Source organism: Meles meles, chromosome 3 (genome assembly GCF_922984935.1).
Source record: "Meles meles chromosome 3, mMelMel3.1 paternal haplotype, whole genome shotgun sequence".
Classification (NCBI taxonomy): Eukaryota; Metazoa; Chordata; class Mammalia; order Carnivora; family Mustelidae; genus Meles; species Meles meles.
In genome coordinates, this window is record NC_060068.1 from 9,331,611 (window position 1) to 9,358,706 (window position 27,096).

The window sequence follows — 27,096 nt, forward strand, 5'->3', positions numbered from 1 at the left end:
GTCTTTGCCCAAGGTGGAATTGAACCGCACTTACCAGAGGCCGGGCTAAATAATCCGCTTGGGTTCGCTTTGGGAGCTGTTGTTCCCTGAACGCTTTCCGTAGAGTTCCAGAGGATGGGATTGAAAATGGCAGCCTCCCATCTCTGGCCTGGAGGGGGCAAGAGCCCGGGGCCCCACTCCTCAGTGCGCCCCCAGAGAACAGTGCCTAATCACTCCCATATCCCCAGCCTCCAGCCGCACTCCATGCTCAAGCAACCTGCGACCAGTTCAAGGTAACCCCGAGCTGAGAGCTCACTCCTCAGCTCTGTCTCTGTAGCCGGCTTCCCTGTTTTAATACCTGCAAGCTCTGCAACACTCCGACACCCCTGATCCTTCTGTGACCCTGCGGGACCTGAGACCACGCTGACCCTGCGTGGGCTTCACCCTGATTGAGCCTCTGGAGCAATGTCCCTCAGTGGAACAGACTTTTAAAAGTCCCAATTTTGTGCTCCATTGCTCTGCCATTTGCCAGGAGCCAGACCCTCACCCCGCTGTCTATCTTTCTGTCGCTTTGGATTCACTTCGCCAGTCCTACCTTTCAGAAAGTGGTTTATTTTCTGTTTCTAGAATTGCTATTCTTCTTCTCTTCGATCTCCTGTTGGATTTTTACTTGTTTGAAATGTTTGATCTCCTGCTACCTGATGTAGTCTCAGCCTGCTACTTCTCTGCCATCCTGACTGGATCCTGGTATTTTAATTTAAGAACACACACTTGCAAAGAAAGAGTGAGTAATAACTTTTGGATATTTTCTTCTGGTGTTTAATTCCTTGTCATGCTGGTGCTCATTCTCAGGACTGGTTCTTTATGTCAGGCAGTGGTGGAAAACTGACACTTTGTATCAGAGGACACTTGCTCTTTATCTTATATTTTTTCCTGATTCGGCTGCTTTGCTTAGATCTTTTCCTTCAGCAGCATAATGGTCTACCCTCTAAATCTGGCATTCACTCTGCAAAAGACATGATGTTCTCTTTTGTGGGCAGAAGTTCAGCTTCCAAGGAACTCATAAGAGACGTTTAAAAAATGCAAAACTATCAATAATGTTAAATTAAAGGTAATACATGCAACACTATGCTGGAAGGCCAAAGAACTCTCCATGGGCTGTTGGTGAGTAATCTTAAAGACTGGTCAAGATTTCATCCAAAGAGATGCACAGTGGATATGTGAGGACTGCAGAACACTAACTGGTGGAGACAGAAATGCCTGATGACTGTGGAAGGGTTCAACTTGAATAACGCCAAGGGAATGTGAGGAGTAGTTATGGGAGAGTAGATCAGAAAATTAAGGCAGGTGTACATTGTTTTCCTGGAGCAAGTCTTCCTTAACTGAGGTTCCACAAGACAATAAAGCCTTACATAAATTAAATTGAGCAATTATTTTCTCTTCATAAGCTAAATTGTGTTTTGCTTTCCTGCTACATGTCTAATCATAATCATATGAGTATTTTTCTGCTCTTCTCCATGCAGATTGCCCCGTATGTGACATCTTTCCATCTGAAGCTCCCCATGGGTTCAATCACCCTCTTGCAGAAGTGCCTCTCAACTTTTCCTAAGCATTGCTGGTGTGGTCGCAGCTGTCATTTCCTCAGCACCATTTGTAGACTGCTATTTTGTGGGAATTCGTATGGATTCTAAGTAAGAATTGAGCTCAAAAGACCAGCATATTTAGTTTTTAAGAGAAAAGGAAGTAATCGATCACTTCCTATTCTAATCCACTCTCTTTACGCCTCCCCCCACACACACTTCTCCCCATTCTACCCTCACAGGAAGATATTTTTACAGCTTGGAAATGGAATCAGATTTCCCGGCTGCACAATTAAATTGCAGTCAAAAATGCCACTTACCAGAATGCGTACAATACTAATAGTGCTGTAAGAAATAAGACACTTGATTTAAAAATGGCACACTTGTCTCTATCTTTAATGTGCATTCCTAATGAGTCCTATGGGGAGGCTGATTCACAGGAAAATGCACATTAGCTCCTCCAAGTTTAATATACCACTGTATGCACTCAGGCTCTCTCTTCATTACCATTTGAATGCACTGTTTTCTTTGAGGTTTTGTGCAGGAAACAAATCCCTGTATATGGCACTCAGTTCTAGAATCTGATCGGTCTGCATTTGCCCTTTAGACAAAGGGTCAAAACAAAGTGCTCTGTGGTGCATTGATTTTCAATCTCTGGCTATTTTTGAAACTGTAATGCAGCCCATTTCCTTTTCCAAGGGACTTTAGGCAGTATACAGCATAGAGGTGGGTATAGCCAGGGTATTTGTTTGTTATTCTGAGCAGTGGCAGGCTATCTTTCTCACATGGATTCCAGATAAAAGAGGTTACTTTAATGTCCAGTAAAATAAAATATTACTTGGAATCTGGTTTCATTATATTGAGTCTACATCACTATCTGGACTTTGAAGTCTGAGACAGCCAGTTGACTGAAATAAAAACTGAGAAAGCAGAAGTTTTATGTAATTCCTATCAAGAAATTCATTAATTTTTGGTGTTTCTGGCATGCCGTACCCCCACAGTCCTACAAACTTCCTGGTTTAATCTGAAGCAAATGAAATCAATAACATTAAAGATTCTGTGAACATTTTAAATGATTTCTTTCATCTTTTTTTCCCTCATTTTCAAGCATAATGTAACTTTAGCCTTTCAAAGAGGCTTAAATTATTGTAAAACAAATGTCTTTCTTATGACATAGCAGGTAGTTTTTACTCTTGAGTAATGAATCACAATAGGATATGTTACTAAGGATGAAGTCATTTTAGAAAATACAAATGGTTATCATTTTGCAGATTTACAGAGTGAAACAGAAAGATAAGGCATACTTGAGGTGCGCAGATAGGCAAAATGATTATTTGTTCATAAGGTGGTGTTAAGAATAAATTACTAAAGTTAAGGAGAGCCAGGGTCACTGGAGGGCACGTGGCATATTAGAAAGCATTTGATATTAGAGTTCATTTCACCTGTCGATTTGTTTATAGTCTTTACAATGTATTATTTTTTGTCAAAATTTATTCTTAATTTCTATTAGTCTCATAATTCTTCTTTCCTATTCTTAGCAACATCTGTAAAACATAATTATAACATCCTTTATATATCATTGTTGTGAGGGTTAGAGATAAAATCACATAGACTCAGGACACCAGGTGTCTCTGTCAGTTGGGCATCTGCCTTAAGCTCTGGTTGTGATCCCCCAGGGCCTGGGATTAGGTCCTGCATCAGGCTTCTTGCTGGGCGGGAAGCCTGCTTTCCCTTGCCTGGTTTTCTCCTGCTTGTCTTTGCTCTTTCTCTCTCCTGCCAAATAAATAGAACCATTAAAAATGAATTACTTAGGGGTGCTTGGGTGACTCAGTGGATTAAAGCCTCTGCCTTCAGCTTGGGCCATGGTCCCAGGGTGATGGGATCAAGCCCTGCATTAGGCTCTCAGTTCAGCTTGGAGCCTGCTTTCTCTGCTCTCTCAGCCTCTTTGTGATCTCTGTCTGTCAAATAAATAAATCTTTAAAAAAAGAATTACTTAGAATCTAGTTATAAATTCATAAAGCTTATAGGATTTAAAATCTATAAAGAACTAATGGTATTTCTGTACAATAGCAATGAATAATTTGAACTCTAAGTTAAGAAAAATTCTTATCTGGAATAGTATCAAAAAGAGTAAATACTCAGGAATAAATTTTAAAAATGAAGTACAAGAAGTCTTGTATACTAAAAAGTATAAAATGTTGATGAAAGAATCTAAGGACCTAAATAAATAGATATTCCATATTCATGGCTCAGAGATTTAATATTAGTAATATGATAATACTATCCAAATTGATCTACAGATTCAACACAGCACCTTTCAGAATCCTAGCTGTGTTTGTTTGTTTGTTCGTTTGTTGCAGAAACTGACAACCAAATCCTATAATTCATTTGGAAGTGGAAGGGATCCTGATAGCCTAAACAGTCTTTTTTTTAATTTTTTTTATTTGTTAATTTGTTTATTTACAGCATAACAGTGTTCATTGTTTTGGCATCACACTCAGTGCTCCATGCAGTACGTGCCCTCCCTATTACCCACCACCTTGTTCCTCAACCCCCCACCCCCCTGCCCCTTCAAAACCCTCTGGTTGTTTTTCAGAGTCCATAGACTCTCATGGATCATCTCCCCTTCCAGTTTCCCTCAACTCCCTCTCCTCTCCATCTCCCCATGTCCTCCATGTTATTTGTTATGCTCCACAAATAAGTGAGACCATATGATACTTGACTCTCTCTGCCTGACTTATTTCGCTCAGCATAATTTCTTCCAGTCCCGTCCATGTTGCTACAAAAGTTGGGTATTCGTCCTTTCTGATGGAGGCATAATACTCCATTGTGTATATGGACCACATCTTCCTTATCCATTCATCCGTTGAAGGGCACCTTGGTTCTTTCCACAGTTTGGCGACCGTAGCCATTGCTGCAATAAACATTGGGGTACAGATGGCCCTTCTTTTCACTACATCTGTATCTTTGGGGTAAATACCCAGCAGTGCAATTGCAGGGTCATAGGGAAGCTCTATTCTTAATTTCTTCAGGAATCTCCACACTGTTCTCCAAAGTGGCTGCACCAACTTGCATTCCCAACAACAGTGTAAGAGGGTTCCCCTTTCTCCACATCCTCTCCAACACACATTGTTTCCTATCTTGCTAATTTTGGCCATTCTAACTGGTGTCAGGTGGTGTCTCAATGTGGTATTAATTTGAATCTCCCCGATGGCGATGGCTAGTGATGATGAACATTTTTTCATGTGTCTGATAGCCATTTGTATGTCTTTGTTGGAGAAGTGTCTGTTCATATCTTCTGCCCATTTTTTGATATGTATATCTGTTTTGTGTGTGTTGAGTTTGAGATGTTCTTTATAGATCCTGGATATCAACCTTTTGTCTGTACTGTCATTTGCAAATATCTTCTCCCATTCCGTGGGTTGCCTTTTTGTTTTGTTGACTGTTTCCTTTGCTGTGCAGAAGCTTTTGATCTTGATGAAGTCCCAAAAGTTCATTTTCGCTTTTGTTTCCTTGGCCTTTGGAGACATATCTTGAAAGAAGTTGCTGTGGCTGATATCGAAGAGGTTACTGCCTATGTTCTCCTCTAGGATTCTGATAGATTCCTGTCTCACGTTGAGGTCTTTTATCCATTTCGAGTTTATCGCTGTGTATGGTGTAAGAGAATGGTCGAGTTTCATTCTTCTACATATCGCTGTCCAGTTTTCCCAGAACCATTTATTGAAGAGACTGTCTTTTTTCTATTGTATATTTTTCCTGCTTTGTCAAAGATTATTTGAACGGGTTTTGAAGGGGCGGGGGTGGGAGGTTGGGGGAACCAGGTGTGGGTAGTAGGGAGGGCACGTATTGCATGGAGCACTGTGTGTTGTGCAGAAACAATGAATACTGTTTTGCTGAAAAAATAAATTAGTTAATTAAAAATAATAAATGAAACTGATTCATCCATAGACTGATCTAGGAAGAAAAAAGAATTCAGAAATTACTGATATCCAAAATAAAAGAATAAATGAAAGAAATTAACTAAAATGACAGTTCATATATATACTAAACTCATAAAATATTATGATTAATTTTGTGGTGATTATGTTTACAACTGAGATGAAGTGTGCACATTCCTTGAAATAAACTAATTACCAACACTAACTCAAGAAGGAGTGTTTTATTCCTGTTAAGGAATTAAAATCATAGTTTAAAACCATTCCAGAAAAGAAACCCCTCAAATCTTAGATCACTTTTCTAGTGAATTCAACAAAGCATTTTAGGAGGAAGTACTGGCATTCCCTCTATGCCCTTCTGGACGGAAGAGGGAACACCCCCCCAGCTCAATATATGAGTCTACCATTATCCTGGTTCCAAGACCAAACATAGACAGGACAGGAAAACTGCAAACCTATCCCTAATGTGTATGGACTGTAAATACCTAATAAACCCACACATAACACTACTCTAACTGTAAGGAAACATCAGACAAACCCAAATGAAGGTCATTCTACTAAATGCCTCAAAATTGTCATGGTCATCAAAAATAGGAAAGGTCTGAACTGCTGTCATACTGTAGAGGAGCTTAAGGAAGATATAATGACTGAATCTAATATTGTACTTGGGATAAGATCTAGAGATAGAAAAAGGACATTAGGTAAAAGTCTGGTAATTACAGTCTTCAGTCAATAACAATGATTAATGCTGGTTCATTAGTTGTGACAATTGTGTTACAGTATTTTAAGATGTTTATAAGGTATACTGGTTGGTACTCAGAAACTCTACAAACATTTTGCAACTTTCCTGTATATCTGAATCTATTCTAAAATAAACATTTAAAAAATAAATGTTCATTTATTAAAATTTTATTTATTTGTTTGACAGAGAGAGATCACAAGTAGGTAGAGAGGCCAGCAAAGAGAGAGGGGGAAGAAGACACACCCTTGAGCAGAGAACCCGAGATGGGGCTCAATCCCAGGACCCTGGGATCATGACCTGAGCCAAAGGGAGAGGCTTTAACACACTGAGCCACCCAGGTGCCCCTAAAAGTTTATTTAAAAAAAAATCACTCTAGTTACTATATTAATACTAAAAAAAGAAAACAGCAAGAACATATGATAATTCCAAAGTTGCAAGAGACATATTTGTCAAACTTCAACACCCATACCGACAAAACCCTACAAAACTAAAAAGACAATTCCTCAATTTAATACTGGACATCTACAGAAAAACTCTATAGCCAGCTAACATCATACGTTATGGTGGAAGATTATTTTCCTGTCTAAACTAAGGAACTAAAAAAGTTAAGTCTCTTCACACCGATTCTATTAAACAATATAGTGGAGGTTCTAGCTAGTACATTAAAGTAAGAAAAGAAAAGGAAAATTGAACAGGTCAGAAAGGAAGAAGTAAAACTGACTTTATTCATAAAGGAAATGAATGTGTACATAGAATACTCTGAGAAATCTACATGAAACTAAAAGCGCTTTTTAAAGAAAACTAACAAGTGAATTTAGAAAGATCAAAGATTAAAGGTCAATAAAAAAGTCTCAGTTGTATTTCTACATATTAGCAACTATCAAATGGAACATGCAATAAAAAGTTTCAATATCAACAAAAAAACATGAACATCTTATTAGAAAGTTCAGTAAGGAAATATGATGTTATTGGCAAGAATAGACATATAGAGTGATGGAAGAGAATGGAGTTCAGAAGTAGACCTATACAAATATGGTGAGCTGGTTTTGGACAGAGTTTCCAGAAGGAAGACAGACCCTATTTATCCAATTGGCAAAAGAAACTCTACACAGTCATTGGTATTGAAACAACTGGATATCTGTAAGGATAAACAATAAACTTCTACCTTTACTTTATGCCATACACAAAAATGAAATCCAATCTGTCATAGTCTTAGCACAGAAGAAAACATAGGATACTATATGTGGAACTTTCAAATACTCAAATATTTATTATTTAAAGGCACAGACATGTAAGCTATGAAAGAGAAATCTTGTCCAATTGGACTTTATCATAACTAAAAATTTTTATCCCTCAAAAACGAGTACTAAAGAAAATGAAAAGACAGATTTAGAGGAAATATTTTCACTATATACATCTGTCAAAGGACCTATATATTCAGAATATGGAATGAACTCCTATAATTCCCTAGATTGGCATGTAAAGAAATGCACAAAAGTTCACTTCACGAAGGAAATGGGCAATGATTACATGAGATGATGTCCAATATCTTAGTCTTCAGGAAAATGGCAATGAAAACTGCACTGAGATACCACTATATACCCAATAGAAAGCATATATATTTTTTTAAATTGTCATTCATTTACTAAGTTTTGGCCAAGGTGGGGAACAACTGGAGATCTCATGCATTGTTGGTGGGTATGCAAAATAGTATGAACACCTTAGAATATTGTCTGACAGTTTATTTTAAAGGTACAGAAACAGTTACTATATGATCCGGTAATTTAACTCTGTTGCATTTACCCAAAAGAGTGAAAACAGAAAAGACTTGGATACAAACATTCACTGCAGTTTCCTTCATAATAGCCCTAAAGTGCACACAACTCAAATGTCTATTGACAGGCAAATGAAGAAGCTAACTGTGGTATACCCACAAATGGCTGCCAGGAAATAAAAAGGAACAAACTTCTGATGCATGTAACATGGAAGAATCTCAGACACATTCTACTGAGCCAAGGGAGACAGAGACGAAAAACAAAAATCGGACAAAAGAAAGATATTTTCACTCGATAAAAAGTAGAACTATCCTGAGCTTTATGGACATCACAATATAGGTTTCAAACTAATCAATTAACAAGAAGAAATTGATATGCCCACAACTGAAGTGGAAAACAACACACAGCTCTCTTAGTGAGGGACAGAAGAAGAGGACACAATATTAGGAAGGGACTGATGATTCACATAACTGGTAATATCCTTTTCAAAACACATGCCATACTTCTAAATATCTGAGTTTGCAACAAGTCACAAAGAAAGTTATAAATCATATACCATGCAATCATATTCTCTGGCATAGGCCAGAAACTTAGATGGTAACATTAAAAATTACATTAAAAAGTGAAAATAAACCCAAGAACTATAAATGCAAAATACACATTTCAACTTCCCTACTTTATAATAGAAAATTCTGAGAGCTAAGTAACTAATTCCATTACACAATGTAATTTTTAGGCTCTTTAAGTTGGAGATAAAAGTCACTGAATCATTTCAAAGCCATTCTATAATTTCATTTAAGTGATGGTCTCTCATCTGTCATGTGCAACTACATCGGACAGAATCTAATGGCCACAAAGAGATTATAATAGTAATAATGCAGTTTCATAAATCTAGATTCTAAAAATGTTCTTTATCATATGAGATAGGAAATTCTCAAAATTGAAATGATTATATTGAGGTAATATAAAGTACATTGGGTAAGGTCACAAAATGTAAGATCATAGAGAAACTGAGGTTTCTGGAGGTGAGGGGGTGGGGGAGTGGAGGGGGTTGTGGGAGTTGGGCGAGCCTGGAGGTGGGTATTAAGGAGGGCACAAATTGCATGGAGCACTGGGTGTGGTGCATAAACAATGAATATACAATGAACATTGGAAACATGAAAAAATAAAATTAAATTAAAATGTTTATATATACATATACATATATACCTACACACATATACACACACACACAAATACTTAACTGGGAACCTGGTAAATGGTTAGCATTCAATTTAAATTGTAACTTTCATTGTATTGCTAATACTAATACTTTATCCTATACCATTAAAATTCACCATGTTAAAAATTTGCTCAACTGGCCAATCTGTTAATGTCACCATAATTATCCAGGCTTCAAAAGCTAAAACTTCATTCTTAATTCCTTCTTTCTTTCATCCACATCTAATTCTCACTCTCTAAATTTTCCCCTTCAACATGCAAGCTGTTCATTAACATTTGATTGAATATTTTTCAACTATCTCCTACCTGTCTGGACCATCTCTCTTCCCATCAGTTCTTTGAGAGAACTGTCTTTCTAAAAACAAAAATTAAATCACATAATTAACTCTGGTTTTCTTAGATTATAGCTCTACTATCAAGAAATCCTGAGTTCTGAGCTGACAAACGCGATTCCCCATCTGGACTTTGTTTTGCTATCCTCATCACCTGTCATTCCTTCCTATGAACGTTGAGCATTCTAATAGTACACTATGTCACCTGTTCCCTCTGCTAAAAGTCTCCTACTTATCCATCAAACCCTAGCATAGACTATATCACCTCTAGGAGACTTTCCCTCAAGGCCTAAGGCATTTGTTTGTTGTTGTTTTTTCTACCTGCATGATAGCACTTATAGTCTATTAAAGTAATTTATTTCTGACCTTTTTTTTTTTTTTCCTTAACTACTTGAAGGCTAGTATTGAGAAACTCTTATCTAGTAAGAGTGCTTTCCTTATGGTGGGCAGTCTTTGAATAAATAAATGACTTTTTTGGGGGAAAATGCTGAGCTGTCAGAAATGAAACATATACATTGTTACAACATCCAAAAGCTTAGGATATGTATTACTTGAACATCTAAGCACACCTGAGAGTCTGACCACTACCTAGGAGCCCCTGAGTCTGTTGGAAGCAAGGTGCGGGGTCAGGAACATTACCGTCACATGCCATCCACCAGAAAAAAGTGCCCAGTGGCTGTCCCTCAGCGTCCAGGTGCAAGGCACATCACCACAGCACCCCCCCTCCACCTAACTTCCTTAGCATGTGTTGCCACTCCCTGGCTGATGCCAGGGGCCCTGAGGACTTGGAGGGGAACGTGTTCCAAGACAGTGAGTGCCCAGGGACCTCGGAGGCACCCAAGAGGCCAAGCTCTTGGGGAGGGGTGGTGCCCGAGAAAGGCAAGGCCCCAATGCCTGCCCATGGGCCCTGAATGAAGGGGGATCCTGGCCACCGGAGGCAAGCCCTGGCGAATGGAGATGGGGAGGGAGCTTGTGGGTCTGCTCAGAGACCCTCTAGGACTCTAGATGGGAAACCTGGGATCAGGGTGTGACTTCAAGCCTTTGTCCTGTGAGGGCAGGGTAGGCAGGAAGATCAGAGAACTCACACAGCAGGCTAAGAGCCTAGAGCCTTAAATACCTGTCACAGCTGGCTCAGGCAAGGCAGTGAAGATTCAGAGGGTTGGCGATTTTGGGCAGGGATTGGGGGGTGCGGCGATGGAGGCAGCAGGGGCAGGGCACCACTCAGCATCCTCACATTCTGGGCGTCTGGGCCTCCTGCTAGCTGAGACAAGCCTGTGAGAGATGAGGAGCTGCCCCCACTGCCCCTTAGAGTCTTCTTCTGGGGGACATTGCTTCCATGAAGAAGACTTTCCCACAAATCCCAGCCCAAGAGAAGGCTACACAGTTGTGTCCTGGGGGAGCCCGTGGGTCAGTTGAGGACACGGGGACCTAGGCTGCTGTCCCTACCAGGTAGGGAGCCGGGCTCCTGGTGCTGATGGCGCGCCTACCATTGCTGCCATTCACCATCCCATGCTGGGTACCACAGGCTGCAAGGGAATGTGGCCATGACCACCAGAGGTCTCTGAGGCCCACCCTGCTCAGACGTGCCCCCTCCACGCAGGACATTCCATGCCTGGACCTTCCCCCGTGGCCCTCCTTGGACCATGGTGCTCAGAGGGGCTTCCTAGGACTGTGACGCTGGTAGGCCTGGCTTCTATCTCGTCTTGCAGAGATCTACTAAGGGACAGGCGACCTACCTACCTTACAAGTTTGTGACTCTAGTAGATAGGCCCAGCCCACAGGAGTGAAGCTAGTGGGGTGGGGGGGAGAAAAAAATCCCTGTGAAACACTTGTGAAGTTCACAGTCCAGAAGCACAGGCACACTAAATCACAGGACTCATAGTAGAAATATAGAATGTTTTCCCTTTCCAACACCTCACCAGCACATTATTTTTATTAAAGATTTCATTTCTTTTTTTGATAGAGAGAGATCACAAGTAGGCAGAGAGGCAGGCAGAGAGAGAGGAGGAAGCAGGCTCCCACTGAGCAGAGAGTCCAGGCCACGTTTGATCCCAGAACCCTGGGATCATGACCTGAGATGAAGGCAGAGGCGTTAACCCACTGAGACACCCAGGTGCCCCTCACCAGCACATTATTAAAGGCCTACTTACTGCAGTTCTTTTACTCAGTACAGCATGTCTAGCTATCAAGATGGAATTATAAGGCATTAAAAAATTGGAAACAAAACAACCTCCACCACACACACACACACACAACCTGGAGACACAGAGTTTGTATCACATCCAGACATGGTAGGGGCATTGAATTATCAGCCGGGGAATTTAAAACATCTATGAGTTATTTAGGAACAGCTCTACTGGATAAAGCAGACAATGCATGAATAGATGGACAATGTAAGCCAAAAGATGGAAATCCTAAGAAAGAACCAAAAGAAATGCTAGAGGCAAACAAACAAACAAACAAAAAACAAACAAACAAACAAAACACAGAAAGGATGTCTTTGATGGGCTCATTAGTAGATTAGGCATGGCTGAGGAAAAACACTCTTAGTTAGAGGATATATTAACAGAATACCTGAAAATCAATAAGGAAAGAGAACAGTGGCTGAAGAAGAATGTAGTTTCTAAGGACTGTGGGACAACTGTAAAAGTGTAACATACACATAATGAAGATACGCATCAGAAAACCCAGAGGGAAGGAGAACAAAAATGGAATGGAACAGAAGAAATGTTTGAAACAATAATCACAGAATTGCCCCAAAATAATGACAGACATGAAACCACAGATCCATCAACAAGGAAGATAAATACCAACAGACTATACCTAAGTGTATCCTTCTCAAATCACAGAACATAAAAGATGGAGAAAAAATAGAAAATGAAGCCAGAGGAAAAAGACACCTTACTTAAAGCAAAGCCAAGATAATTACATGTGATTTCTCAGGAACCATGCTACTCTGGAGACAGTGGAGTGGAATATTTAAGGTATTGAGAGAAAAGAAAATGCCAACATAGAATTGTGCACCCTGAAAATATTTTATTAAAAAGTGAAGGACCTGCCTTACAAGAAATGTTAAAAGAAATTCTTTAGACAGAAAGAATATAATGCTGATCAGAAACTCAGAGCTACATAGAGAAAGGAAAAAAATCAAAACAGAAGAAGTGAAGATAAAATAAAATCTTTTTACTTATTTTTAACTAATCTGGCATAACAGTTTGTTAAAAAAATAATAGTAGTGATGTACAGTTATGTATGCCTATGCATATGCTATATCTATGGCATATGCATAAGCATATATATATTCATATATGCATATCCACACAAAAATACAGTTAATATAAACATTAATGGTGAGAAACTCAGAGGTCCCACTAAGATCACATAAAAGACAAGGATGTTCCATCTCACCACACATTTTCAACATTATACTGGAAGTTTTGCTAATGCGTTCAGGCAGAAAAGAAAAAAGGTATACAAATTGGAAGGAAGACATAATTTTTCCTTCTTTCTCTCTCTTTCTTTTCAAGTGGCACAATCGTCTATGCAGAGTATTGAAAAAAAAATCAGTCAGCTAACTTGTGGACCCAATAAGTTATTACAGCAAGGGTGTACAATACACAGTTAATGTACAAAAGTCAATTGATTTCTTATGTCCCAACAATGAACATGTGAAATTTGAAACTAGAAACACAGTAACATTTCCATTACCATCCAAAGAAAAATGAAATACTTAGGTATATGCAGCCACTCTGGAGAACAGTGTGGAGATTCCTCAAGAAATTAAAAATAGAGCTTCCCTATAACCCTGAAATTGCACTGCTGGGTATTTACCCCAAAGATACAGATGTAGTGAAAAGAAGAGCCATCTGTACCCCAAAGTTCATAGCAGCAATGGCCACGGTCGCCAAACTGTGGAAAGAACCAAGATGCCCTTCAATGGACGAATGGATAAGGAAGATGTGGTACATATACACGAGGGAGTATTATGCCTCCATCAGAAAGGATGAATACCCAACTTTTGTAGCAACATGGGTGGGACTGGAAGAGATTATGCTGACTGAAATAAGTCAAGCAGAGAGAGTCAAGTATCATATGGTCTCACTTATTTGTGGAGCATAACAAAGAACATGGAGGACATGGGGAGATGGAGAGGAGAAGGGAGTTGTGGGAAATTGGAAGGGGAGATGAACCATGAGAGACTATGGATTCTGAAAAGCAACCCGAGGGTTTTGAAGGGGCGGGGGGTGGGAGGTTGGGGAACCAGGTGGAGGGTAACAGAGAGGGCATATATAGCATGGAGCACTGGGTGTGGTGTAAAAACAATGAGTACTCTTAAGCTGAAAATAAATAAAGTAATTAAAAAAAGAAAAAAGAAAAAAAAAGAAATAAAATGACATACATAGTAGAATTCTAACATTAAATATATATATATACACAAGATCCATATGAGGAAAACTGTAAAATTTTGATAAGTGATATTAAAGTGGAGCTAACCAAATGAAGTGATATTCCTTATTAGTTTATAGGAAGACTTAATATTGTCAAGGTGTCAATTATCCCCAAATTTATCTATGGATTCAGTACAATCCCAATCAAAATCCCAGCAAGTTATTTTATGAATTTTGATAAGCTTATTCTAAAGTTTACATAGAGAGGCAAAAGAACCAGAAGACCCAACACAATACCGAAGGTGAAGAATAAAGTTGGAGGACTGATGTTACCTGATTTCAAGACTTACTGTAAAGATTCAGTAATCAAGAGAGGGTAATATTGATAAATAAAAATACATTGATGGGACAGAATACAGATCCCCGAAATAGACCCTCATGAATACAGCAAACTGATCTTTGATCAAATTGCAAAGGCAATATACTGGAGCAAAGATAGTTTCTTTAGTAACAGTGTTGGAACAACTAGACTCCCTCTGGCCCCCACCAAAGGAAAAAAATCTAGACACAGAGCTTACAACCTGAGATGAAACCAAGAGTCAGACACTCAGCTGACCGAGCCACCCAGGCATCCCTGAAATTAATTACGTATATGGTATAAGATGGAGGAACTGAGGGTAATTTAAATATATAGATAGATAGATAGATGATAGATAGATAGATATAGATACAGATATAGATATAGATATATAGATATCTATCTCTATAGATAGATATAGATATATAGATAGATATCTAGATCTATATATAGATATATCTAGATCTATCTATCTATCTATATATCCAATTGTGTGAAAAATTTCCCTCTTTTTAACTACTTTTTAACTCTTTTTTAATATTGTTGCTTAAATCAATTATTATGTGTATGTGGCCCTATTTCTTCATTCTTTAATTGGTTACATTGATCTATGTCTCCATCTTTATGTCAACAGAACACTATCTTGATTACTCCACCTTTATAGGAAATTTTAAAGTCTTATGGATAAATTTTTCATTCTGACTAATTCCAAGATTAGTGTTTCCAAAAAAACACTAAGGAAAAAACACTGAGGGAAAGAGAGATAGAGAGAGAGAGAGAGAGAGAGAGAGAGAGAGAGAATGCAAGTAGGAGGAGGAATAGCAGGGAGGAACGCTCCCATTGAGTGGGGAGTCCAACACAGGATGCAGTCCTGTGAATCATGAGATCATGATGCAAGCTGAAACCAAGATTTGGAGGCCTAAGCAACTGAGCCACCCAGGTGCCCAATTTTCAAGATTGTATTAGCTATTCAAAAGTCTTTTGAATTTCCTCAAAATTTGAGAATTAGCTTTTAATTTTTGAAAAAACCAATAACCTCTCCTTTGATTTTAATTAAGACTGCATCGGACATATAGATCAATTAAGGAGTTTAGAATTGATCTTTTCATAGTCTCTATTCTTTCCAACCATGAACATGGTGTATCTTTACCTTTATTTAGTTCTTATTTAATTTTTCCTAGAACATTTAGCACTTTTTTTTAAATTTCAGGATAGCTAGGATCATAGTATTACATTAGTTTCAGGGGTACAATATAGTGAATTAACATCTTTAAAGAGTTATATATTTCTTTGACAGAGACAGAGGCAAAGAGAGTGCAGGGGGGAGGATCAAAAACAACAGTAAAAAACAATCGAAAAAAGTTCCCAACTCATTTTATAATATTAAATGACCTTTATAATCATAATGACCAAATCTGGACAAAGAGAATAAATTAAATAAAATACCAAAGAAAGAGATTGAATGAATAAAATACCAATCCACTTTCTTTCCCCTTTAGAAAATTAGAGTTCTATTTACCTTTACTTCTTCTATCTGCTAAGATCCATCTCTACTTTAGAGTTCACTAGTATTGATACAATGATTTTGCCTGCAAGATTTCTGAGTCCCCTGGTTTTAGTCCACTGGGGAACTTGAACTCACTGGGAATGGCCGATGATTTCTTACAATCTCTATATCTCCCTCACCCATTTTATTCATTCTTTTTCAATAGAGAGATAATTTTGCCTGAAAAGGAAGAAGTAAAACAGGAATTGCACTCTATTTTTTCATTTGTTATCCATTAACATTTCACCATCATTCTTAAGTTAATGTCTGAAATTATTATTATTAAAAGTAGTATTTAGTATTATTATTAATAACCCATAACTTAATAAATTCCAAAATGTGATCACATACTGGGCATGGAGTAATTATTGCAATTAAACAAAGAATTATCCTGGATATAACTTGTACCAAAACCAAAGAGGGCAGATGGTTTCACTCATTTATTCAACAACTATTTGTTGATTATCTGTTCCATGTCAGGAATTACGCTAAGCACTATGGACAAAAAGTTATGTGGTCCTGACCTAGAAGAGCTCACAATTTAGGAGGTAGGAAGGGGAGGGATGCGGAGTTGGAGAGGTGGGATAATCACTAGGCATTTTAAAACTAGAAAAGAAAATTGTGATTGTCAGGAGGCAGAATGAACCATAAAAAAGGGTTTATGTTCCTTCATTGTAGACCAGGGAGTACTGTACAGAGAATATACCTTAATTTTAAGAAAACACCCTGGTTCCTTCTTACCTAACATGACTCCTCAGTGAAATATTTTGGTGAGCAAAACTGAAAAACATGGATTGACTGATAGCACAGGGAGGTAAAATTTAGAGTTGGTTCCATTTCAAAAGGGTAACTAATAACTAGGTATTTACATAAAAGGGTGTCTTTCATGGTGCTATGAGTTCCTGTTCATGACTCTCCTCTTCAGTAAACCTAGAAAAGATGTAGAAGGCATGCTTGTTGAATCTACAGAAGAGGCAAACCTTGTTGGGGGGAGCTAGGGTACACAAGGACACTTAGATTTCAAACCATCCTGAAAAGTTAAAACAATGTGCTTAAAGCAGATGAGATATAATGCAGTTATATATATATATATATATATATATATATATATATATATATATAAATTTGATTACGTGTTATACCAATAATCAGTGGTTCCTAGGACGAAATCTGTACATTTTAGTTGACCACAAGTTGAATTTTAGCCAGTGGTTTGATATAGCTAGTAAAAAGTGAAGGCATTCGTATGCTCTGCTAGAAAAGTATATCATGAAGATATGCTTGTACAAACTCCTCACTTATCAAATACCAAGCTATATTAAAATGATTTGCTTAGTGTTTTTCCATTAGACTATGAAATATTTGAACATAGGGACTATAAATTCTTTATTTATATATTCCCAGGATTTAGCTCCATTCTTGGAATATAGCAACTATTCAGGAAATAGCTGTTGAATGACTAATGAATAATTATGTGTAGAGGCTTCCCGGAGCATTTTAATGCAATTCACTCACTTTTTTCTCCCAAAAACCTATTGAAGAAAGTTTTTATTTTTAATTTCCATTATATAGAGGAGGGACCTGAGGCCTCAGTATGTGGTTTATGAAATAAGGGGCACAGAAAAGCAATATACCAAAACTTTCAAAATCTCAGTATAGAAAGTACTTCCAAACTTTCCTTTCAAGGTTTTTTTTCAAGAAACAACTTGTCCAAGGTCACATGCCTATGAGTGGTAGAGCTGAGTGTTATGTAGTGTCTGCATAATAGTATGCCTCAGGACTACATAGCTTAGATCATAGTAAGCTCCAAGGGTTAATGGAAATACTTGCCATTCTCCCCTCCCTCTTTCTTTCCTTCCATTTCCTTACCCTTTTATCAAAAACGAAACAAAAAGATTTAAGTTGGCATAAAAAATAGAAATGTAACAAAATGGGAAAAATTAAAAAAGGACAAATCCCAACTAAAGGAAAGAAGGGTAGGTAAATAAGTTGGAGCCATCGTAATTCTACGGCACAAAACACATATAATGAGGTCCTATCCCCATGAACTTCTTTGTGACTATCTATCTTTCCGGATCCCTTCTTTTACCTTCTATTGCATTTCTTGCAACTTGATGCATTTGGCACTTAATGATGGACTTCTAACAATTTTATGGGTACAACTTTATACTCCTCAGCAAGCTTGTATATGTCTAGACATAAGGACCTGGTGATATTAAGGTTAATATTCATTTGACCCCTTATATAATGCTATATTCCTAGTAGATTCTGTACAAGTAACCACTGTATTGAGAGAATTTTCAATTATTGGGATTAATACCTACTTCTGGACTTTTCTCACACCCTTTTATCCTTTCTTTCTCTTTTTCTTTCTGGAGCACAATGCAGAATTAACTGTTCATCCCCAGTGGGTATAAACGTGGTTTATATTTTTCCTATGCTCAAGAGCATAATTGATATGAGGCAGGCAAAGGTCCAACTAATGGAGCACTGGAGAGAGTTTCTGGGGATGGGAGGATGGTTCCCCCCAAGCACAATGACTCAATTATGACATTCCTGACAGCTGGACTTCGGAGCTGGCTCCAGGATATGAATCCAAGTTTACAAATTCCTTGCATTAAAAGACATGGACAGAGGGTGCCTGGGTGGCTCAGTGGGTTAAAGCCTCTGCCTTCGGCTCAGGTCATGATCTCAGGGTCCTGGGATCGAGCCCCACATCGGGCTCTCTGCTCCATGGGGAGCCTGATTCCTCCTCTCTCTCTGCCTGCCTCTCTGCCTAGTTGTGATTTCTCTCTGTCAAATAAATAAAATATATATTAAAAAAAAGACATGGACAGAGGCAACTGAAGCTGGCTGCATTTTTATTGTTAGAAGAATAGCTTCATGTGGCATAGTCTTTTGAAGTTGTCAAATATTGTATCCAATACATTATCTCCTAATCCACCTGTCAGAAATAAAGGGTGGATATCTTTCTTTAAAATGTGTAATATAAAAATAAGTATTAAGGGGAAGATACAAATTCACTTATCACTTCTAAAGTCATTTCTAATCTCTCTTTTCCTACCCATTGGAGTTCAGTTTTCTTAAAGAGATAACACCCTGGGCCCAGAAGTAGAGAAATAAGTTTTGGCAAATAGAATCATTGAAAGAATCTTCTTGGGGGACATCTAGGTAAGAAGACCATTACTGGTATCAGAAACATGGCTCAAATGTTTGAATTTGACTGTATACCCTCAGCCTGTCCAGAAGGCCATGAGAGACACAATTCCTCCAATCTTGAGGTTTACTGCTTCAGCTGTATCCTAAACTCTGACTAGAATCTACTCCAGATTCGCACTTGTGCGAGCTATCCTGCTTTGCTCAATCTAGATACTCCCAGTAGGAAGTGGTAGCTGATGGGCAAGTAGGGCATTAAATTCAGTTCAACATTTTATTTATCGAGCCCCTAATAATACAAATTCCATGAATGTGCAAATCTACGTGAATGAAGTAAGGTCAGGACTGGACATACAATGTCATTAAGGTTTTCCTGCCTTTAAAGAGCTCCCAATTTAATGAGATACACCTACATAAAACTAGGTATAAGGGCAGGGCTGCGGGGTGTTTAATATGGGAAAGTAAAAAAAAAAAAGGGATTGTAAGGTCACAGAGGAAAATATCATATTGATCAAAATTGGCGAGAGTGGACATCCTTTTCATGTTCCTGATCTCAAAGGAAAGACTGTCAGCTTTTCCCCATTGAGAATGATTATTTGCTATGGGTTTTTCATAGACAGATTTTATGAAGTTGAGGAATGGTCCCTTTATTTCTGTACTTTGATGCGTTTTAATCAGGAATGAATGCTGAAAACCTCTAGAATCTTCCTATGAAGCCCACATTATCCTGATCTGCAACCAGGCAAAGATGCCATCCAAAACGAGAATTTCAGACCAATAGTCCTGATGAAATGAAGACCACGGTTCTCAACAAGATCCTATCTAATAGGATCAAAGAGCACAGAAAAACATTATCCACCATGAACACGTGGGATTTTTCCCTGGGACACAAGGGTGGGTCGACATTCACAAATCAATCAATGTATTAGAACAAATCAATAAGAGAAGAGAGAATAAACACAAGGTCTTCTGAATTGAGATAGCAAGTGCATTTGAAAAGATCTATTTGTATTCTTTAGTGCTTTACTTTTTTTTCTTTTTAAACTTTTTATTATTTTTGATGTTTATTTTTACATATGTTATGTACATGTATATCTTTTTCTAGTCCTTTTCATTAAATTGTTTTATATTTCTAAGATTTTCTTTTTTTCTTTCTTTCTGTTTCTTTTTCTCCTTATTTTGGCATCTAGTTTCTTTTCATGAACAGTCCAAAACACGTACTGGGTCCAGTTTTTTTGTATTCTTTGTTGTTTATTTTGTTTTCCATTTTTTGTTATTCCTGTTTTTTCTGCTCTGTCTGTCATGGCTGATTTTGCTTTCATAATTATTTTCTGGGCGAAATGAGGAGATGGAGAAATTCACCCCAAAAGAATGTCCAGGAGGCAGTCCCCACTCCCAGGGATTGCATCAATATGGATATAAGTAAGATCTCTGCACTAGAATTAAAACCAATGATTATGAAGATAGTAACTGGGCTTGAAACAAGCATAGAAGGCCCAAGAGAAACAAACCCTCACTATAGACATAAAAGAACTAATATCTACTCAGGTCCGCCTTAAAAATGCTATTACTGAGATATAGTTCAAGTGGAGGCTATACAAAGGGGATGAATGAGGGAGAAGTATGAATCAGTGATTATAGAAGATCAAAGGATGGATCAAAATGCTGAAAAAATGAGAGAAACAAAGCTACTGGGTCACGAAGGGAGACTTCGAGTGCTTGGGAATTCCATAAACTGAAATGATATCCTTATTATTAGAGGGGTCCCAGAAGATGAGGGTCAGGAGAAAAGAGCAGAAGGTTTATTTCAACAAATTGTAGTGAGTTGAGAATCTCCCAAATATGGGGAAGGAAACAAGTCCAGGAGGCACAGAGAATACCCCTCAAAATCAGTAAAAGTATGTCAATGTATAAAAATATAATCCTGAAGTGTGAAATTCAAAGGCAACTAGAAAATCCTGAAAGAAACTTGGGCCAAGAGTTTCTTCACCCCTAAGGGTAGGCACATGAGGCTGGCAGAAGACCTGTCCACAGAGACTTACCAGGCTAGAAAGGACAGGTAGGGTATAGGCAATGTACTAAATGGAGGAAAAGAATATGCAGCCACAAATAAGTGTATACCCCAAGGCTATCTTTCAAAGTGAAAGGAGGGGTAGAGAGCGTCTAGGACAAACAAAAATGAAAGGAATTTCTGAACAATAAACCCTCACTGCAAGAAGCATTAAAGGAAATCCTTTGAGTCCAGAGACAGGGAGCCATATCAAAAAAGAGAGAGAGAGAGAACACAGACGAGGTACAGAAACAGTGACATTACACATTCTAAAAGGCACTAACTTCATATCTTTCAATAATTACTCAGAATGTAAACAGGTAAAATGCAACTACTGAAAGACATAGGGTATCAGAATGGAATGAAACAAACCAAAATGAAACAAGAAGACTCACTGAGAGACGCCTGGGAGGCTCAGGTGGCTATACCTTCTGCCTTCAGCTCAGGACATGATCCCCAGGTCCTGGGATCGAGCCTCAGGTTGGGCTCTCTGCTGGGCAGAAGGCCTGTTTCCCCAAACCCCCTCTCTTTCTCTGCCTGCCTCTCTGCCTACTTGTGATCTATGTCTGGCAAATAAATACATAAAAACTTTACAAAAAAGAGAAGAAGGCCCATTGATGTGGTCTGCACAAGAGACTCGTTTTAGACAAAAGACACTTCCAGATTCAACATGAGAGTTGAGGAACTATTTGTAATGGTAGTGGACATCAAGAGACCGCTGGAGTAGTCACCCGTAAAGCCAAAACTGTAGTGAGAGTTAAAGGAAGACCCTCTATAATAATAAAGGTGTCTATGAAATAAGAAGATGTTTCAATTGCCATTGCTGATGCCCCTATCTTTAGAGAAACCAAAATATAAACTGATTAATCACTAAATGAAGGCACACATTGATAGTAATTCAAGGATAGTGGGGTACTTTAACACCCCACCCACAGCAAGGGACATGTTGTCTAAGCAGATCACCAAGGCAACAAAGGGCTTTAAGTGACACATTGGACCTGATGAACTTCAAAGAGATGTCCAGAGCATTTCACCCTAAAGCAAAGGAGTATACCTCTTTCTCGAGTGCACAAGGAATGTTCTCCAGAATAGATCATGTACCAATTCAAAACTCAGTTCTCCTCTGGTTCACAAAGATTGATTTCATACCCATGCATTTTTCAGACCACATGGCATAGATACCTGAAGTCAACCAAAAAGAAACATGTAGAAAGGCCACAAATACATGGAAGCCATAGAACGTCTACCAAAGAGTGAATGGGAGAACCAGGAAATTAAGAAGACTATTTGAAATACTTGGAAGGAAAGGAAAAGTAAAACCACGACAGTGCAAAAGCTTTTGGGTGCAGCAAAGTGTGTCTTAAGAGGGAAGTATACAGCAGGACAGGCCTTCTTTTAGAAACAAAACAAGTCTGAAATACAAAATGTAACATAAAGGAGCAGGAAAAATGACAGCAAAGAAAGCCAAAATCCAGCAGGTGGAGAGAAATGATAAAGATGAAAGCACTAGGGGCGCCTGGGTGGCTCAGTGGGTTAAAGCCTCTGCCTTGGCTCAGGTCATGATCCCAGGGTCCTGGGATGGAGCTCCATGTCGGGCTCTCTGCTTGGCAGGGGGCCTGCTTCCTCCTCTCTCTCTGCCTGCCTCTCTGCCTGCTTGTGATCTCTGCCTGTCAAATAAATAAGTAAATCTTAAAAAAAAAAAAAGATTAAAGTACTACACAACATACAGAAGTTAAAAATATAGATCACTGAAACAAAGAGCTGGTTCCTTGAAAGAACTAACAAGATTGAGAAACCATAATCAGGAATGGAGGAAAAGAGATCACAACCAACCCCAAAGAAATAGAAAAAAATGTAAGAGAATATGATGACCAATTTTGTGCCAACACACCTTCCAAAGTCATTCTAAGAGGCCAGCATAACCTGGATCCCCAATGCAGATGAATACTCCACCAGAAAGGAGCATTATAGGCCAATATGCCTGATGAATATGGGTGTAGAACTTCTCACAAAGATACTAGCCAAGATGATCCAAGAGTACATTAGAAGGATTCTTCAACAGGACCAAGGGGGTTTAATTCCTGCACTTCTGCAGAAGTGTTTCAATATCTGCATGCCGATCCACGTGATACACCACATTAACATAAGAAAGAACAACAACCATATGATCCTCTCCACGGATGCTGAAATGGCACATGAAAAAAACACACACCATCTTTCTTGAAAAGATCCCACTGTGTGTCGGAATAGAGGGAAAACACCTCAATATCCTGTGTCACAGAGGAAAGGCTGAGAGGGGATATCATTTTCAATGAGAAAACACTTGGAACTTTTCCACTAAGGTCAGGAACACAAAGGGACTGTCCACTCTCAACACTGCTGTTCCACATTGTACCGGAAATCCTATCATCAACAATCAGACAACAAAAGGAAATAAGAGGCGACCAAGTCAGCAATGAAGGAATTAACATATTTACACTTCTGTCCTCATGAGAAGACATGATGCTGCATGTAGAACACCAAAAAGGAGGCGCCTGGGTGGCTCAATGGTTAAGCCTCTGCCTTTGGATCAGGTCATGATCCCAGGGTCCTGGGATCGAGCCCCACATCGGGCTCTCTCCTCAGCAGGGGACCTGCTTCCACCCCCCCACCCCCCCGCCTGCCTCTCTGCCCACTGGTGATCTCTGTCTGGCCCTAAAAGCACACTGCATAAAAGAAAACATTTGATAGACAGGACTTTACCAATATCGAAAACTTTTATGCTACTAAGAACTTTGTTCTTATTAGGGTCACAAAAATACAAGTTATAGACCAGGTGAACATATTGGCAAACCACATATCTGACAAAGAATTTCTATGGAGTGCATGTAAAGAACTCTCAGTGTTTAATAGGAAAAAAAAAAACAAACTATCTAAAGAGAAAATGGACAGAAGTATGTGGCCAGCCATTATACCAAAAAGAACATGCAGATATCACATAAAGCTAAGGGAAAAAAAAAGTTCAACCTCTCTAGCCATAAGAAAAATGCCACTGAAAACCTGACGGACTTACCAGTACTACCCGCCTTTTAGGTTAGCTGGCTAATATAAAACACAGTACAAATATCAAATGTTGGAAAGAGCCAGCTCTCCTACACTGAAGGTGGGAAGGTCAATGGAAGAGCCGTTCTGGTAAGAACATGTGATGGGTTCTAAAGAAACAAAACCTAAACCATGTAACCTAGCAAGCACTTTCCTGAACCCAGAGAATGAAAATTTGAGATGCCATGAAACACAGTGCACAATGGTTCATTTCAGATTCATTTGTAACTGCTGAAAAGAATGGAAGCAGCCAAAATGAGTGAAGATTGCCTCTGTGAAGGGACCTTCTGAAATACCTGTGGCTTCTGGTCATCTAGAAATCTACCTCTCTACCTCCCTCATCCTATATGTAGTAGTGCTCTACCTGTCAGCATATCCCTAAGCCTAGTAGTGCCACCCTGGCTCACTGGCGTTGGAAATGTCCCTGAAGGCCCCAGAACCATAAGGTGTGGCTGTCAAGCAACAGTGAAGGAGTCAGGGTGGGTCTGGTGCTGGCCTGTGACTTGGCAGATGCTGTCCTGTGATTTCCTGTAGCCCATAGGGGCAGCGAAGGTTGGTTATGGGACAGAGTCATCTCACGAACTACCTTCCCAAAGGTGATATTTTGCCTTTGGGGAGAAAAGGCCAGGAAAAGGCCCCAGCTCACTGTCTACCATGCAATCTTCCCTCCCTCCTCTAGACTGCCTCTGTCCCTGCCCTTGTAGATCCCCTCCCCAAACCAGACTTCTCCTGCCTCCTGCTCACGCAATCACCTCCTACGAAAGTTACCCTCATTTTCCATATGAAGGAAGAGGGACTGAAGAGGTGAGCAGCTCTTGGGTGCCAGCCCACCCAGGGGCCTGATGTTTGTGGAACCATTGGTTCAGTGAGCATGATCTGAGCAGCTAATCACAGGAGTTTCTGAGGGCTAGCATCACATAAGCAACCCATACCTGCCTTACATTTAAGTGATCTGGACTCAACTAGCATCCACCCAGGCTCCTGGAAGCAGCCCCTCCAATCAGCCCAGACATCATCCATCTTATGATTGCAAGTCTCCCACTTTCCAAGTTCCCTTGAAGTTCTATATAGCCCCAAAGGAAACTTCCTCATGGTTCCCTTCTGTGTATGCCCAGTTGCTATGAGCACACTATCATTACGGAGGTCAGCCCAGGAGACACAGCTCTAGGCATTTCCCCTACAATCTCAGTTGGTGTCAAATGTAGATGCCAGATAACGCTAGTGGCACCCCACCTGCATTCCCACTCCACATCCCTGGAGCTAAGATGGAGCATAGCCCAGGAGGAGTCAGCCAGGAATCTCACCTTCCAACTCCATTCTGACACCCAATGTCCAATTTATCAGAAGATCAGCACTGACTCTCTGGAGTGGCCCCATTCCTCATACCCAAGCAGACCCTAGAGTCTCCAAGGTGCCCCTGTTCCCACCTCTGTCCCACTGCGCCTTACTCTGGGCAAACCTAAAGCACCCAAAGTGAATCCCACATGTCCCCCCAATTCCTGCAGTGCCTTTTGGTCAGAAAGGAGCCCACCAGCCTGGCCACCATTCTGCCTCCTGCTCTGACCCCAAACCCATTCACCCAGAGACAGGGCATCGTCCCCCACCTCTGGAGTCACTCTACCCTTCCTGCCTGGTCTTGTCACACTTGTTCTTCCAAGGACTGCATCATAGACGAATCTGTCCCCAACCAACAGCTGTTTTCCTGGCAACAATCTGAAGCCATAACATCAGGGGCCAACCTCCCACTTAGCAAAAATCTGACAAAAATGGTCTCTGCCAATGCTTTAGGCAGAAATACCTGTGAACAGACACACAGATTCTCTATTCCTTCCGATCAGAATGCTGCTGAACTTAGGTCCTCTGCTTTGCTTCTAGAGTTCAGTGTGTCTGAACGTGTTGATGAAGACAGGCAGGTTGTGCTCAATGTCAACTCTGCATACTTAATCGACATATTCTCAGAGCCATGGACACCCCAACCTCAGAAGAATGCAATGGATCATAAGGGATAGTAGTGACTGTAAGACAGGCTGCCCTTTATAATCACCCAGGGTTTGCTTTCTGTAAACCAGTTATTTAGAAATCATCAATTTTGGTTGTTTTTCTTTTAAATTTTTTATTTTAAACGGTTTATTTGCCTAATATTTAAATTCACAACATACCATCAATTGGGGAGATGAACACCTATTTTCCAACTCCCCTTCAATGCCATAGTGGGTAGGTGCACAAACACTAACCCTTGGGCACTGCGCATAAGGCAGAAACATCGAGGAAGACCTTCATTTGAATAAAGAAGCTCTCCACCTCATGGAGCTGGGCCAGCGTCTCAGTGCACTGCTTGGCTTCTTGCCTTAAGGCCTGCACTTCTCTCTTGAGGATGGAACACTGCTCCTTCAACTGGAGGATTTCTGCCAATGACTCCACATAGTTCAGTGCCTGGGTCTCCTGCACTACTTCCTCCCATTGCCCCTCTTCATTTCCTGCCATGAATTCGAAAACAAAGTGTTGAAACCACTGGCCTGATTCACCTTCTACGGCATGGCATAGTTTTCTCATCAGGAGGAGACCTCCCCACAAAATGAATAATGCAGAGATAGCAGGCCACAAGGACCTTAGGCTGAAGTACATTGAAAGTGAGAAGAGACTCGAATGCTCCCTTCCCTGCAGAGGTGAAAAGCATGCAGTCGTAGATTTGGGGTCAAGTTGGTGTGCCAGTGGCTTCTTAGTCCCGTGCTGTCCTGGGATGGAGGGCTCATGGTTTGGAGGCTCCCAGGTCTCCATGGCTGCATTGGACAAATCGGCGAAATGCTGATCAGGTTTGCAGGTCTCCTAATCTGCCGCCAGCTGGAAAGCCCAGTGTTTGAGTGCCCTGTCCTCTGGGGAGAAGGAAAGATCTGTGTCCATGGAAACATGCTGAACTCGCTGTCCTGGTGCGTTCTTGACCTCGTGCAGAACT